The sequence below is a fragment of the Eriocheir sinensis genome, chromosome 8 (genome assembly GCF_024679095.1).
Source record: "Eriocheir sinensis breed Jianghai 21 chromosome 8, ASM2467909v1, whole genome shotgun sequence".
Lineage (NCBI taxonomy): Eukaryota > Metazoa > Arthropoda > Malacostraca > Decapoda > Varunidae > Eriocheir > Eriocheir sinensis.
The window spans coordinates 21,184,035-21,199,034 of NC_066516.1; the positions used below are offsets into that span (position 1 = coordinate 21,184,035).

A 15,000-nucleotide genomic window follows, 5' to 3' on the forward strand; every position below is an offset into this window, starting at 1 on the left:
CGGCTCCCCTTCCCTCACTTAATTTTATCTTCGTCTTCCCTTCCTCCCTGAATTTCTGTCACGCACTCTTTCCCCGTCGCTCCCTTACCCATATATATTTTAATTCTCTAACCGCTTACTCGTCTCCCTTTCCATCGCTAATTCCTATCTTTTTTCCCCCACTTATTCCTCTTTATTCCCCTTTCTTCACTCCCTCACACTTTTCTCATGCACTCTCTCCCCATTACTTCCTCTCCCCCTTCCTTAACCACATACGACCACCCCCCCCCCAACGAAAACCCACACACACATACAAACCCAAACACACACACACACACACACACACACACACACACACACACACACACACACACACACACACACACACACACACACACACAGGCTGCATTAGTTCACATTTTCAAAGAGGCGTGAAAAATTCTTCCTCTCATCTCCATTCCTCATTTCTACCTCCATTTCTTGTTTCTCCTTCCTCCTGCTTCCCTCCTCTATCCTTACTTTATTCCTCCTCATTCAGCTTCTTGTACTCCCATCTCCCCTCAAGCAGCCTTTCACCTTAACTCCTTCATCCATATATTGTTCCTCCATCCCTCATTTCTACCTCCATGGTGTTCCTCCTTCCTCTTGCTCACCTCCTCTCTCCTTACTTTATTCCTCCTCATTCAGCTTCTTGTACTCCCTCACCTCCCTAATGCACTCTTTCATCTTTACTCCTTCACCCATACATGTTCCTCAGTCACTGCTTACTTTATTCTTCCTCCTTTGGCGCCATAATTCCCTGTCTCCCTTACTTTCTCCCCCCACCATCCTTTGCCAGATTATCGTATATACTCAGAGCCGCGTATTTACCGGGTTTTGGCCCCTAACTATTGCCAAGAAACATCAGGAATTAACTATTTTAACGATATGTATAAGTGGATCAAGGTATTGGGGCCCAGGAGACGTTTTTTGGGTTGGATGTTGGTATATATAAGAGGCTGAGTACGACAATCTGGTAACGTTGGTCATCACTTCTCCTCTCATATTTTTTTTTTTTACAACAAAGGAGGAAGCTCAAGGGCGCACACACAAAAAAAACAATAATAAAAAAAGCCCGCTACTCGCTGCTCCTAAAAAAGAAACAAAAGAGGTGTCCAAAAGCAAGGTCAAACCAAAAGCAAGGTCAAATACAGCCCTAGCGCCATCTACCTCACCCCCTTCATCGTCACTCCCTCACCTGTACACCTTCCTCTCTCACTCCTTCCTTCCTCCTCATACTCCTTCTCTTTTACCATGATTCTCTCTCTTCCCTAACTCCTTTTTACTAATATCTCATCTTCTCTTATTTTTCCTTCTAACTCCCTACCCCTTCCTTCCTTTTATAATCCTCTTTTATCATGATTCTCTCTCTTTCTTACTCCTTCTTTTTACTAATGTCTCATCTTCTCTTATCTTTCCTACATTCCTTTACTCTCCCTTTTTCTTTTCCTTCCAAGTCTATCCCTTCCTCAACACCATGATTCCCTCTTTCCTCCTCCATCCCTCACCTCCCTCTCGCCTTGCATCACGCCCTCTCTTTCCCCTCTCCTCCCCTCCTCTCCTCTCCTCTCCCTCCCCCCATCACGCCACGTATAGGAACATGTGTGAGATAGACAAGACGGACATTCCCCAACCCCACACAACACACACCTGCTACTTCCCCAACCCCTCCCTACCACCCTATACAGCCACTCGCCCTCTTCCCTCACCCCCCTCATGCAGCTACCCCATTTCCTCCTCTTAACTCCCCTTCCCCCTCCCTCACCCTCCATGTAGCCACTCCCCCTTCTTCCTCCTCCCTCTCCCCCTCCAGCCAAGTCAAGGACAACCTCCCCTCAAGGCCACGCGACCCGGAAAATTCGCCTCGCTGGGTAAGAATTGATGTTTGTGAAGTATTAATAATTATCCTGAGTATGAGGCGGACATAAAAGAGACAGATAAATAGATAGACAGATAGAGATAGACAGATAGATAGACAGACACATACAGAAAGATAGATAAAGACAGGTAGGTAGATAGATACAGATAAACAGATTGATAGATATAGATAGATGGATTGACAAATAGATGTTGGAGCAGTCTATTGGATCTTTTCGTTCCTGTTATTTTTTATTTTTTGCCCTTGAGCTACTTTCTTTGTTGTAATGAAAAAGATAGGTAGACATAGATAGATAGATAGATAGGAAGGTAGATAGATAGATAGATAGATAGACAGAAGGGAAGGAGTGTCTGCAACCGGTTTTCCAGGAGAGACCTATCGCTGACAACCCCCTTTTTTTTATTGCGTACATATAGGATTCCCGGAACGCCTATACAGCAAAGAGGAGGTGATGCCGAGCGGTTCCAAGGAGAGGGTGAGGCAAGGGAAACACACGCCCCGCCCCGCCCCGCCCCGCCCCGCCCCAGCCCCGCACCTGCAGTAGAGTTCGAAGAAGGGTGAGTAATGATGTCCCCGCGTGGCACTCCTCTTCCCCTTACAGCCTTGGGAGCGACTGGTTGATGCCGCTACTTTTCATGCTTCTACTCTCTGCCTATCTGTCTATCTATCTATATTACTCTCTCTTCGGGTTCTTTACAAGAGCAGCGAGTAGCGAGCTTTTTTTTATTGTTTCCTTTTTTTGTGCCCTTGTGCTGTCTCCTCTGCTGTAAAAAAAAATCTATCGCTGTCTATTTCTTATCCGTTTAGCTGTCTATTTATCTATCTATTATCTTTCCTTCTCCTCCTCCTCCTCCTGCTATAACTATTACATCCCATCACCACCACCACCACCATCACTACTACTACTACTACTACTACTACTGCTACTACTACTACTATTACTACTACTACTGCCACTACTATATTTGTTATTATCAGTTAAATTAATCAAACACACAGGTTTTCACAGGAGCAATCAACTTAGTTTCTGCAATAACAACGCTGTATATATTTCTTTATCCTTCATGTCACTCTTCCAGGAATGAAGGGAAAAAAATAGGAAAAATATAGAGGAAAAAAAAGAGAAAGGAGAAAAAGAGCATTCCACACCATCTGACATTTGAGTAAAAAATAACACACACACACACACACACACACACACACACACACACACACACACACACACACACACACACCACCACTTCCTCCCCACACAACACCCCTTCCTCCTCCCCTCAAACAAGCGTCCTTCTACCCTCCACAAACACAAAACACCCCTTCCCCTTAACCCCCCCCCCCCCACACATACACAAATGCCAAACAGTCCAAACAAACACGCCAATGAATGTGCTTGACTCACTTCTTGGAATCTCGCCACAACAAGCCAACTTTTTTTCATCGCGTTTCGATCACGGCGCGACAAGAACGCAGCACGGCCCCCAGTGACCGGGAGATAAGGCACACGGGAGCTCGGAGTCAATGGGAAGAACAGCTGCCTCCTGAAGTGTTTCCTGTGTAAGTCAGGGTCGCCATGTATGTCCTCCCTGACCCACCGCCCCGTGCCTGCCTGCCTTGTGTGAGGGTGGCGCGAACACTGCATTAAAATGTATCTTCAAGGGTGCATTTTCAAAGGGACAAAGCAGTGCACCTTCTCTCCTCTTGTTGTCCGTCCGGGGTCATGATGTCTTGGTTTCTGTGTCTCGTCTAGGGGGGGGCGTGAACACTATTCCAATTAAGAGAGTGTATTTTCAGGGTGAGAGAAGCAATGCGCCTTCTTCCTGCTCTTGTCTGTCCCGGGTCATAACATCTTGGCTCCTGTGTCTTGTCTGAGCGTAGCGTGAACACTCCCCGAGAAAGCGTCCCCAAGTGTGTTTTCTCAAGGGTGACAAAAGCTATGAACCTTCTTGTTTTTGTTGTCTGTCCCTGGTTGTGGTTTTCGCTTCTGTGTCTTGTCTGAGCGTGGCGTGAACACGGCTCAAGAAATAGTCTCCAAGGATGTGTATTTTCAGGGTGACAAAACAATGTACCTTCTTCCTGGACTATCACGTCTTGGCCTGTGTCTCGTCTTGCCTGGGGTGGCGTGAACACTCCCAAAGAGGGTCTTCAAGGGTATATTTTCAGGGTGAGAAAAGCTGTTGTTCTCCGTTTAGAGTCTTGACGTCTTAGCTTTTTTTTTTTTTTTTTTTTTTTTTACAACAAAGTCTTGTCTTGTCGAAGGTACCGTGAACACTCCCAAAGAGGGTCTTCAAGGGTACATTTTCAAGGTGAGAAAAGCAATGCACCTTCTTGTTGTTCTCCGTTTAGAGTTATTGACGTCTTGGCTTCTGTGTCTTGTCTTGTCGGGGGTGGCGTGAACACTCCCAAAGAGTCTTCAAGGGCGTGTTTTCAAGGGTAATAAAGCAATGCGTTTTCCTCATTTTGTTATCTGTCCGTGGTCGAAGCAATGCACCTTCTCCCCGTCGTTGTCTATTCGGGGTCATGACGTCTTGGCTTCTGCGTCTTGTTTGAGTTGGCGTGGACTCCCCCCGAGGGTTTTCATGAGACTATTTTTGGGCCACGAAGCAATGCGTGCACCATCTTCCTGTTGTTGCCAGTGTCATGACGTCTTGGCATCTGTGTCTTGTCTGAGATGACGTGAACACTCCCCAAAGGTCTTCATGGGTGTATTTCAGGGTGACAAAGCAATGTACTTCCTCTTTTTGTCCGTCAAGCTAGGGGGCGGGGGATGGGAGGGGTGGGGGGGTGAGGGGTGGGGTCACGTCTTGGCTCCCGTGGTTCACTTCCTCTTCCCCTGCCCCCCCCACCCCCCCCCCACCCCTTCAACCTTTGGCACCGCGCCGTGAGCTGAGGCAATACCAAGAGCCGGCGTGCCAGGGCTTGGAGAGCACCTATCATGCAAGCATCACACGCAGGATGTGTGGCCTATCCGCGTCAGTGCCAGGTAGTCTTGGCTCAGGTCATGATGAAACGTGGGTTGCAGCAGCGCCTGGGCACGAAAAATCCGCTGAGAATGAACTGCAAAAGGCTGTTCTGTTGTGTTTTCGGGTGCCTTCCTCATGCCGCCGCCCCTTTCACGCCGAACACAGGAAGCTGACCACACTGTTTCCTCCTAACGACACCTCAACCCCAGCGCTGCTTTCTCGTGCCTTGGTTACTGTTGAGCCTCTTGCTTGGTGATACGAAACCAGGCAGCGGGTGTCCACGTGTCTGCCTGGCTCGGCTCCCGCGCCTGCATGCCGAGGAGGACACACTCACGAACAGGGAAAGCAGCTGACGTCTCCATTTTCGTCCCTGAGGTCAAGTGTGGAGGTTGGCATAAAGTCAGAAGGATTGCGAAGGACGCGATGAAGTTGTTTTTGACGCTAGAAAGTTCCAGTTCAGAAAGGGGTTAAATTAAGGTCTCTCATAACTCGCTGCCAGATTTCAGGTTTGGCCCAAGTGATATGTATTTGTGAAAGGCCGTGAGATTAGGTCGCTATTCTCAGACGCTTCCACCTCCCACATCAATTATCAAAGGTCGAAAGGAAGATTAATCGGGTTTTAATGAGTGTTTTCTTTCCCGTTCATGGTGCAGAAGAGATGTCAGACTACTTCCAGGGAGCGACGAGTAGCGGGCTTTCTTTTTTGTACTCTTAATGTTGCCCTTGAGCCGTGTCCTTTGATGTAAAAAAAGAAAACTACCCATGGATATGCTCACAACTCCTACGAAAGCCCTATCAAATGTGTGAGCTTGGGTGTCGAAATGTTTTATGAATATGGCCGTTAGTGTTGAGGGAGTTTTCTTCGGGGAGTTATTTGTTGCCTTGATTGCAGAATAGATGTCAGATTACTACCAGGGAGCGACGAGTAGCGGGCTTTCTTTTTTGTACTCTTAATGTTGCCCTTGAGCCGTGTCCTTTGATGTAAAAAAATAAAACTATCCATGGATATGCCCACAACTCCTACGAAAGCCCTACCAAATGTGTGAGCTTGGGAGTCGAAAAGTTTTATGAATATGGCCGTTAGTATTGAGGGAGTTTTCTTCGGGGAGTTATTTGTTGCCTTGATTGCAGAATAGATGTCAGATTACTACCAGGGAGCGACGAGTAGCGGGCTTTCTTTTTTGTACTCTTAATGTTGCCCTTGAGCCGTGTCCTTTGATGTAAAAAAAGAAAACTACCCATGGATATGCCCACAACTCCTACGAAAGCCCTATCAAATGTGTGAGCTTGGGAGTCGAAATGTTTTATGAATATGGCCGTTAGTGTTGAGGGAGTTTTCTTCGGGGAGTTATTTGTTGCCTTGATGCGACAAATCCGTGTTTCAAAAAGCTATGTAGCAATGACAGTGACATAACGGAGATGGGCCGGAATTCAATATCTCACATTTCTTATATTTTGCTCTTCATCTCTCTCTCTCTCTCTCTGTGTGTGTTTCTTTCTTTATTTCCTTTTCCTTTATCAACTTTTTTTTCCTTTTTATTCACCTTCATTCTTCCTCATCGTGTCTTCCATCTCTTTTCATTGTTCAAGATCTCTCTCTCTCTCTCTCTCTTAGTTGAGGGACGGGGATATCAGGTACACAAAAAACATGATAACACTTCGCTAGGACAAGATACAAACAACCCACTGCGCGCGAGGCCCAACACCACCATCCCGCGCCGACACCCATCACGCTGACGCCGACACGGGACCGGGAGCCACAAAAAGGGTGTTCGAGTACCTGGAGGGGGCACGAGGGACCGCCAACCTATGCACACCGACGGCGATAACGAGGCCCCGCGTGACAGGTGTGTGTGTTCGGGTGGGGGAGGAATGAGGGGTGAGTGAGGATGGCATGTCGCTACCTACCTGGGCAGCACCTGGGCCTTACCTTAATGAGATGAGCTGAGAGGCCTCCGATGACAGGAAGGGATGCTGTTGTTGGTGTTGCCGCCCATGTTAGGGGAGAGAGGCGCCGGGATCGCTGTCAGCTCGGCTCTGGAAAAGGAGAGAGTGAGGTAGGTTAGCACGAGGCAGGATTGGAAAAGGAGAGAGTGAGGTAGGTTAGCACGAGGCAGGATTGGAAAAGGAGAGAGTGAGGTAGGTTAGTGAATGGCAGGATTGAGTTTCGTGCGTTAAATGGCCTGAAAAGGAAGAGAAAAGCGCGGCCGGACACCCTCATCCGGGAGGCGGCGGCGGCGACCCTGACGCCCGCCGCCGCCTGCTGCCCCGCGTCCCCGCCAGGCCGGGACTTAATGCGGGCTTTCCTGCTGCGGCGGAGGCTGACTCTTCTTCCTTGTTCTGCGCTTCTTCTTCCTCCTCTTCTTTTTCTTTTTTTCATTTACTTTATTTTCTTTATTTTTCTCCTCCTCCACGAATCTCTCTCTCTCTCTCTCTCTCTCTCTCTCTCTCTTCTACAAATCACTGGTGAAGCAACGGATTAATTTAGCTGAAACTCGAGGCGGAGAAGCAGCCGTGGCGGGGCAGCTGGGCCGCCTCAGAGCCGCCTGTCCTAGCAGCAAGGACGGTGGGGGGAGGGGGAGAGGAGCCTGGTGAGTGCAGGCGGTTTTCAGGATCCAAGGGTCGTCCTGTGGGTCCCGTGGCAGCAGCTGGGGCATAGGCGGGGGCGGGGCGGGGCGGGGATGCAGCTGCCTAGAGACCCGGCAAACACGCCTGTTATTTGATGTTGTGGAGGGAACGCCAAGGCCACGCCGCCCGGAAACGACGACACGACCAGGGCGCCTAGGACACGAGGACGACCTGACGACGACCAGTGGCGGGGCGCGGAGGAGGAGAAGAAAGAACAGGAGGGAAAGAAAGGAACAATGAAATGAAGAAAGGAAAACAAAGGGAGAAACAAGAAGAAGATGAAGAAGAAGAAGAAGAAAAAGAGGAGCATGGACGAAGAAAATTACAATATAAGAAAGCGTTAAGGACATGATGAGATAAAGAGGATGCAAAGTAGGAGTAGGAGGAGGAGGAGGAGGAAGAACAATGATCATAAAATTTAATACTTATGTAAGTCTTAAATCCACTGAAAGGAAGACGAGGACACGACGAAAAGAAAGAGGAGGAGGAGGAGGTTAAAGAAGACTGACCATTAGCATAAATACTCATATAAGCTCGCAACACCCCCACCCCCACCATCCCCACCCCGCCACCCCCACCACGACCCAATCAGAGAGCGGGATAAGTGCCTATCGGGGGGAAGCGTCAAGACGCCTCGCTAACCAGGGCTGATAACTAACTTCCTTTGGCATCTTCTAAACTCTTCTTCAACTGCTGCTTCTTCTTTTTCTTTCTTTTTCTTTTTCTTCTTCTTCTTCTTCCTCTTCTTTTTCTTCCTTTTCCTATTCCTCATTCTTTTTCTCTTCTTCTTTTTCTTTCTTTTTCTTTTTCTTCTTCTTCTTCTTCTTTCTCTTCTTCTTCTTCTTCCTGTTCTTCTTCTTCTTCCTTTTCCTATTCCTCATTCTTTTTCTCTTCTTCTTCTTCTTCTTCTTCTTCTTCTTCTTCTTCGTGGACGTTTTCTTTCGGCCTTCATCCATAGTCGCAAACACAAAAAAGAATATGGTTATGAAGAAGCCTCAATTTACATATAATCCTTCGTTCATCCATTCTATATAAAACAAAAAAAATCATCTACATATTACCATCCATTCATTCATTCACTCACTCATCTCTCCGATCAATTCATCACTCCTCTATTTCCTCACTCACTCACTCCATCATCATTCGCCTATTCACTCACTCTTTCATTTATCTATTCATTCATTCATTCAACAACAAGGAAAAAAAGCAATCACGCAATACAAAACCTGGCAAAGCTGAAGAAAGAAAAAATGAGCTAAACTCCACCACAATGACCGTCCGCCTGTCATCACCAACCATTGTACCACCAAAACAACCACCCACCAAACAAACAAACAAGTAGACGAGTCATCGCACAATGTAAAGGACGGAAGCTGTAAAAACGGGCCTATTAATGACGTAACCTAAGTGCCGAGAGCGAGAGAGAGAGAGAAAAAAGAAAAGAAAAGGAAGATGCAGTACGACAAGGATTAAGAACTCGAGGCGTGCGCAGGTTTATGGGAGGTGGAGTGACAAAAAAAAAGAAAAAGAAAAAAAAACAGGTTGGCGTCTTCTTCAGGTAAACACAGGTGCGGGAGGGTTAGCATAAGGAAGTGTGTGAGGAGGAGGAGGAAGAGGAGGAGGGAAGGGAAGGGGTGTGGAGAGGCTGTGTGGGGATGAAAGGGTAAGATAATATAAGATAAGGTAAGGTAATGGAAAGGAATGGCATGGATGGGAAGGGATGGGATGGGAAGGGAAGGGAAAAGAAGGGAAGGGGAAGGGTGAAGAGCCTATGTAAAAATGAAAAGGTATATTAATGTAATGCAATGTTATGTAATGTAAAGTAAGGGAAGGGAAGGGAAGGGAAGGGAAGGGAAGGAAAGGAAAGGGAAGGGGAGGGAAGGGAAGGAAAGGAAAGGAAAGGGAAGGGAAGGGAAGGAAAGGAAAAAGAAGGGAAGGAAAGGAAAGGGAAGGAAGGGGAAGCGGTTTGTGTGTAGAGACTGTGAGGACTGACAGTAGTGGTAGGGGAAGGGAGGGTAATAAGGGAAGGAGTGGGGATAGTCTCTGTGAAGATGGAAGGGAAGGGAGCGGGTGAATAGAGCTTCTGCGAGGAAGGTAAGAGAAAATGAGGGAAGGACAGGAAGTTGAAGATAAGTGAGTAGGGGTCGAGGAGCGAGGAGTGAGGAGAAAGAGCATGGGTGGAGGAACACAAATACCACAACGTAAAGAAGGAAGGAAATCATGAACTTGAGACAGAGCAACATAGGGAAAGGAAGTATACCCACAACACGCCGATCCTATATAAAGATTACAGGTGGAGACACGAAGGAAATAACAAATCCCGAAATCGACCTCTCTTTCGGCCACTCCTCTATACTCTTATTAGGAGCAGTAAGTAGCGGCCTTTTTTTCATTATTGTTTCCTTTTTTTATGCCCTTGAACTGTCTCCTTTGCTGTAAAAATATAAAAAAAGGTCCACAGGCGTTTTTGATATTCTCCCTAACTCTCCCTCTTGAATATGTTGGAGTCATTATAGGAAGTAGCAGCGAAGGGCATTTGGCAAGGCGGTTGAGTGTGTTTATGTAGATGACGTCCCGTGGGTGTGAGTGGGTGACAGAGGGGCTTGCGAGTGGGTGATGAAAGAGGAGGCGTGGAGGATGAATGGGTGATGGGCACGGAGAGGGATGGATAAGGGCGCGGAGGGCAAAGGGAGAAGGGGTGGGTGGTGGAGTGGTAAGCGATGATGTGTTTGTGTAAGTAGATGATGCTGTGACGTGAGTGTGTGAGTGTGGGTGTTACATATGAGATGATGAAAGGGAGACGTAAGGTTAGAAGAGGCACTGGACACGGAGGAGCAAGGAACACAAAGAACCACAAAGGAAGAACAAACAACAGCAGACTTGATGGTCCTTACGAGGCTGTTTGTGACAAGCTACACTAACTATCTAATCAAAGGTGGAAGATGAAGGACAGCAAAGGCGAAGGCTGTGAGGTGAGGTGAAGGTGAGGGTACGGAGGCTAGAGGGTGAGTGAGGGTGTGTTTGCGTAGGTGGGGTGTCGTGAGTGAGTGAGTGAGTGTGTGTGTATGTGTGTGTTAGTCAGAATAACTAGACTAGAGGGTGACAAAGCAAGGATTAATGTGAGGGGGAGAGGTTTACATAAGGGTCTAGTTGGGGTACACAGGCCAGGGAATGAGAGAATGAGAAGACGAGGGTGTGTTTTTTGTGTTGATGTTAGTGGGAGTAACCAGACGAGAGGGCGACAGAGCAATGGTCGGCAGAGGAACACTGAGGGCCATATTCTTAAACATTTCACCCACATTTGATAAGGCTTTCGTAGGAGTAGTGGGTATTTCCATGGGTAGATTTATGACCCTGGTGGTAATATGACAAAGCTCCTGTACCATGAACGTGGTAAAAACACTCATGGGAACCTTTCTGATAACCTTCGTGGCATTTGAAAATATTTGTGGTGAGAGGAGGGAGCGTCTGAGAATACCACCTTAAGGTCCTTTATCACTCCTCTTTCCTCCTCTTTTCATCCTCTTTCTTCCTTCTTTTTCACATCTTTTCCTTTCCACTTTCCTCTTCCTCCTCTTTTCACATCTTTTTCTCCCTTTCCCACTCCCTTTCTTCCTCTTTCCTCCTCTTTTCACATCTTTTTCTCCCTTTCCCACTCCCTTTCTTCCTCTTTCCTCCTCTTTTCACATCTTTTTCTCCTTTTCCACTTCCCTTCTTTTTCTCTATCCACGTTCCTTTGTAACGGGGTACCGGGGGGCGTTTAAAGGGCGTTGATTAAGACTTCAGCTTCCTTAAGGCGAATATATTGTTAGTTCTCTATGTACAAGGAGCGTCGGAGCGAGAGCGACTGCCATTGTGTGTCAGCCGGACTCTCGTGAAGGAGTTGCGAGTTACAGGTTGGAAAATAATTGTTACAGTTGGTCACGTACGTCAAGGTGACTGTCAAGCTTGATGAAATGCTTTGTATACAAACTGAGACGGTAAACACTGACGGACGACATTCCTTTAAGGTGGCGTGATCCATCTGTCGTGGGTTTTTTCCATTGACAATTGTATGCCTAATTCGTGGTGATACTAAATAATAATAATAATAATACATTGATATCCTACTATAACACTTTTCTTCCTCACTACTCTCCTTTCTCCCTCTTTCCAACTCCCTTTCTTCCTCTTTCCTCCTCTTTTCACTTATTTCTCTCCTTTTTCCACTCCCCTTCCTTTTCTCTATCCACGTTCCTTCCTTCCTCACTCCTCTCCTTTCTCCCTCTTTCCCACTCCCTTTCTTCCTCTTTCCACGTCTTTTCCTCCCTCTCCACACTCCTTACTCCCTTTCCCAGTCCCTCGTATTCCTACAAGAAGACATCGCCAAGGTACAGGAATGGAACAAAAAGTGGCTGCTACAATTCAATGAAGAAAATGTAAAGTCATGCACCTTGGGAAGGGAGATCCAGCATAAAAATACCACACCACTATCCACCACAGAGGCAGAGAAAGACCTGGGAGTATATGTTATCAGGCTACCAGTGAAGGCGAAATCCGTGCCAATCACAGAAGACGGGTTAATTAAACGCATCTGTACCTCAGTTCGCTCGTTTTAAAACCTTCTCGTAGAAACTGCAGGTTTTTCATGGACTATCACGTGATCCTAGTGATAGTTTAACACGACTTCTTCACTATGACCGGGAAAATCACCAATGAATACCCGGTTAATCTTTTCTGTGGCCTTGGAAAATAGTCGTAATGGGACCTATATGGATACAGGAAAAAGAGAACGAGGGTGTGTCTGTGTTTATGGTGGAGGGAGTAACTAGACTAAAGGGCGGCAGAGGATGAGTTGGCGGAGGGATACTAGAGGACACAGGGCAAGGGTACGCGGGGTGGCTGAAGGAGTGGTACAAGTGGTGGTGCGGGGGCGTGGAGGAGCACATGTGGAGGCGAAGGGGATGTGGAAAGGCTGAGAATACACGGAGTCGAAGAAAAAAGAAAAAGAACCGAGTGAGTGGGCAGTGGCAAGGGGTGTTGGGAGACAATGAAAGAGGAGGGAGGAGAGAAGGAAGAGGAGAAGGATATGAAGAAACGAACGTGGAGAGACGAAGAAGGGGAATAGGAAAAGAAGGAAGATATGTGGAAAGGAAGGAAGGGACGTTGAAAGAGGAAGAAAGGGGAGTGGAAAAAGAGGAAGAAAGGGAGTGGAAAAGGGAGAAAGGAGAGTAGAGAGGAAGGAAGGAACTTGAATAGAGAAAATAAGGGGAGTGGAAAAAGGATAAGAACATGTGAAAAGAGGAGGAAAGGGGAGTGATAAAGGGAAAAAGGAGCGTGAAAAAGAATGAAGAGATGTGAAGAGAGGAGTAAATAGGAGTGAAGAGGAGGAAAGGGGAGTGATAAAGAGAAAAAGGAGCGTGAAAAAGAATGAAGAGATGTGAAGAGAGGAGTAAATAGGAGTGAAGAAGAGGAAAGGGGAGTGATAAAGGGAAAAAGGAGCGTGAAAAAGAATGAAGAGATGTGAAGAGAGGAGTAAATAGGAGTGAAGAAGAGGAAAGGGGGAGTGGAGTGAGGCGGAAAAGGGAGTGGACTCGTCAGTGCTAAAAGGACAAAGAAAAAAAACAAAAAAACAGGAGAGGGAGGGAGCATAGTAGGATGTGTAGCAGGTGTGGGACAAGGAACCGGTTTGGGAAGTGTGATGGTGGTGGAGGTGGTGGAGGAGGAGGGAGATGGGAGAGAAAAAAAATGCAGTGGATATTCTAATTGATGACGAGGGAGTGGAGTGGGAAGGAAGAGGAAGAGGTGGAGCAGAAGGAGGAGGAGGAGTAAGAGGAGGAGAATGAAAATGCTACACCGAGTAATTTACGACGTGAAAAAGATAAATATGACAAGAAAAAAGGACAAAAACTTGGTGAAAAGAGACTTAGTGAATGGCCATCATGAAAGAAAGATATACAGGTAGATTTTGAGAGAGATAGACCAACAATGTAGACTTAGAAAAATAAGGAAAGACGAAAGAAGGAAAAAAATAAAGAAAGATGAAGATGCTGTATAGTGAAAAAGGAAAAAAAAAAAAAATGGAAAGACCGAAGAAGAAGAAAAAAAGAAAGAATAAGGATGCTGTATAGTGAAATAGCTGTGAGTTACTGCATTCCAAGGACTAACATGATGAATAAATGGGCGTAGGAGGAAAAGAGAAAATACCGAAGTAAAAAGAGATAGAGCAACAATGTAGACTTGAGAAAAAAGAAAGACATAAGAAGGAAAAAAATAAAGAAAGATGAAGATGCTGTATAGTGAAAAAGCTTTGAGTTACTGCATTCCAAGGACTAACATAATGAATAAATTGGCGTAGGAGGAAAAGCGAAAATAGCAAGGTAAAAAAGTTAGAAAAAGGATAGAAAAGGAAGATGTATGGCAGAACACCTTATTTTTTTTTTTACAGTAGAGGAAGCAGTTCAAAGGGAAAAAAAAACAATAATGAAAAAAAAAGCCCGCTACTCACCGCTCCTACGAAGAGTCAAGAGGAGGGGCCGAAAGATAGGTCAATTTCCCAATGACAAACAAACAAACAAACAAACAAAAAAGAGTTTAGGAGGACCAGAAACCCCCCAACACAATACAGTTGGAAATAAGATTCAAGGAGAGAAGAAAAATAAGGTTGTTGTATAATGGAGATATACTTTGAATTGCTGCATCCCGCTGACAAACAAACTCCAAATGAATGAGTTTAGGAGGAAAAGAGAATACAAGAAAATGATAAAGTTGGGAAAAAGAAGTCAGAGGAAAAGTGAAAGATGAAAATGTTTGTTGTAGAATGAAACGTCTTTGAACTACTGTATGAACTACTGCATAAAAAAAAAAAAATGTCTGTTGTATAATGGAACGTCTTTGAACTAAAAAAAAAAAAAAAAAAGGCGTGGGGAGGATAAGAGAAAACAACTAAAAATTAAAGTTAAAATAAACGTCAAAGAGAGAAAAGAACGAAAAGAGAATGTCTGTTGTATAATAGAACGTCTTTGAACTACTGTATTCCAAGACCAACAACAACAACAACAAAAGGCGTGAGGAGGATAAGAGAAAACAACTAAAAATTAAAGTTGAAATAAAAGTGAACGAGAGAAAAGAACGAAAAGAGAACGATTGTTGTATAATGGAACGTCTTTGAACTACTGCATTCCAAGGACAAAAAAAAAAAAAAAGGCGTGGGGAGGATAAGAGAAAACAACTAAAAATTAAAGTTAAAATAAATGTCAAAGAGAGAAAAGAACGAAAAGAGAATGTCTGTTGTATAATGGAACGTCTTTGAACTAGTGGAATCCAAGACCAACAACAATAACAACACAAAAGGTGTGGGTAAGAAAAGAGAAAACAAATAAAAAAATAAAGTTAAAATAAATATCAACGAGAGAAAAGAACGAGATGAGAATGTTTGTTGTATAATGAAACATCTTTGAACTACTGTATTCCAAGGACAAAAAGGAGTGTTCCATTTCGAGAGAAGGGACAGAGGCGGAATACGAGAAATTGAAG

At 45.5% G+C, this 15,000-nt stretch overlaps 1 long non-coding RNA gene across 3 annotated transcripts in view; it reads right to left on the reverse strand.

Annotated features, from left to right (window-relative positions):
• Positions 1-15,000, reverse strand: part of LOC126995674 (uncharacterized) — a 279,072-nt gene that overhangs the window by 100,630 nt on the left and 163,442 nt on the right. For all 3 annotated transcript variants that reach the window (XR_007750641.1, XR_007750637.1, XR_007750638.1), the window contains exon 4: positions 6,788-6,894. This is a non-coding gene — a long non-coding RNA (uncharacterized LOC126995674). The remainder of the gene's footprint in view (positions 1-6,787; positions 6,895-15,000) is intronic.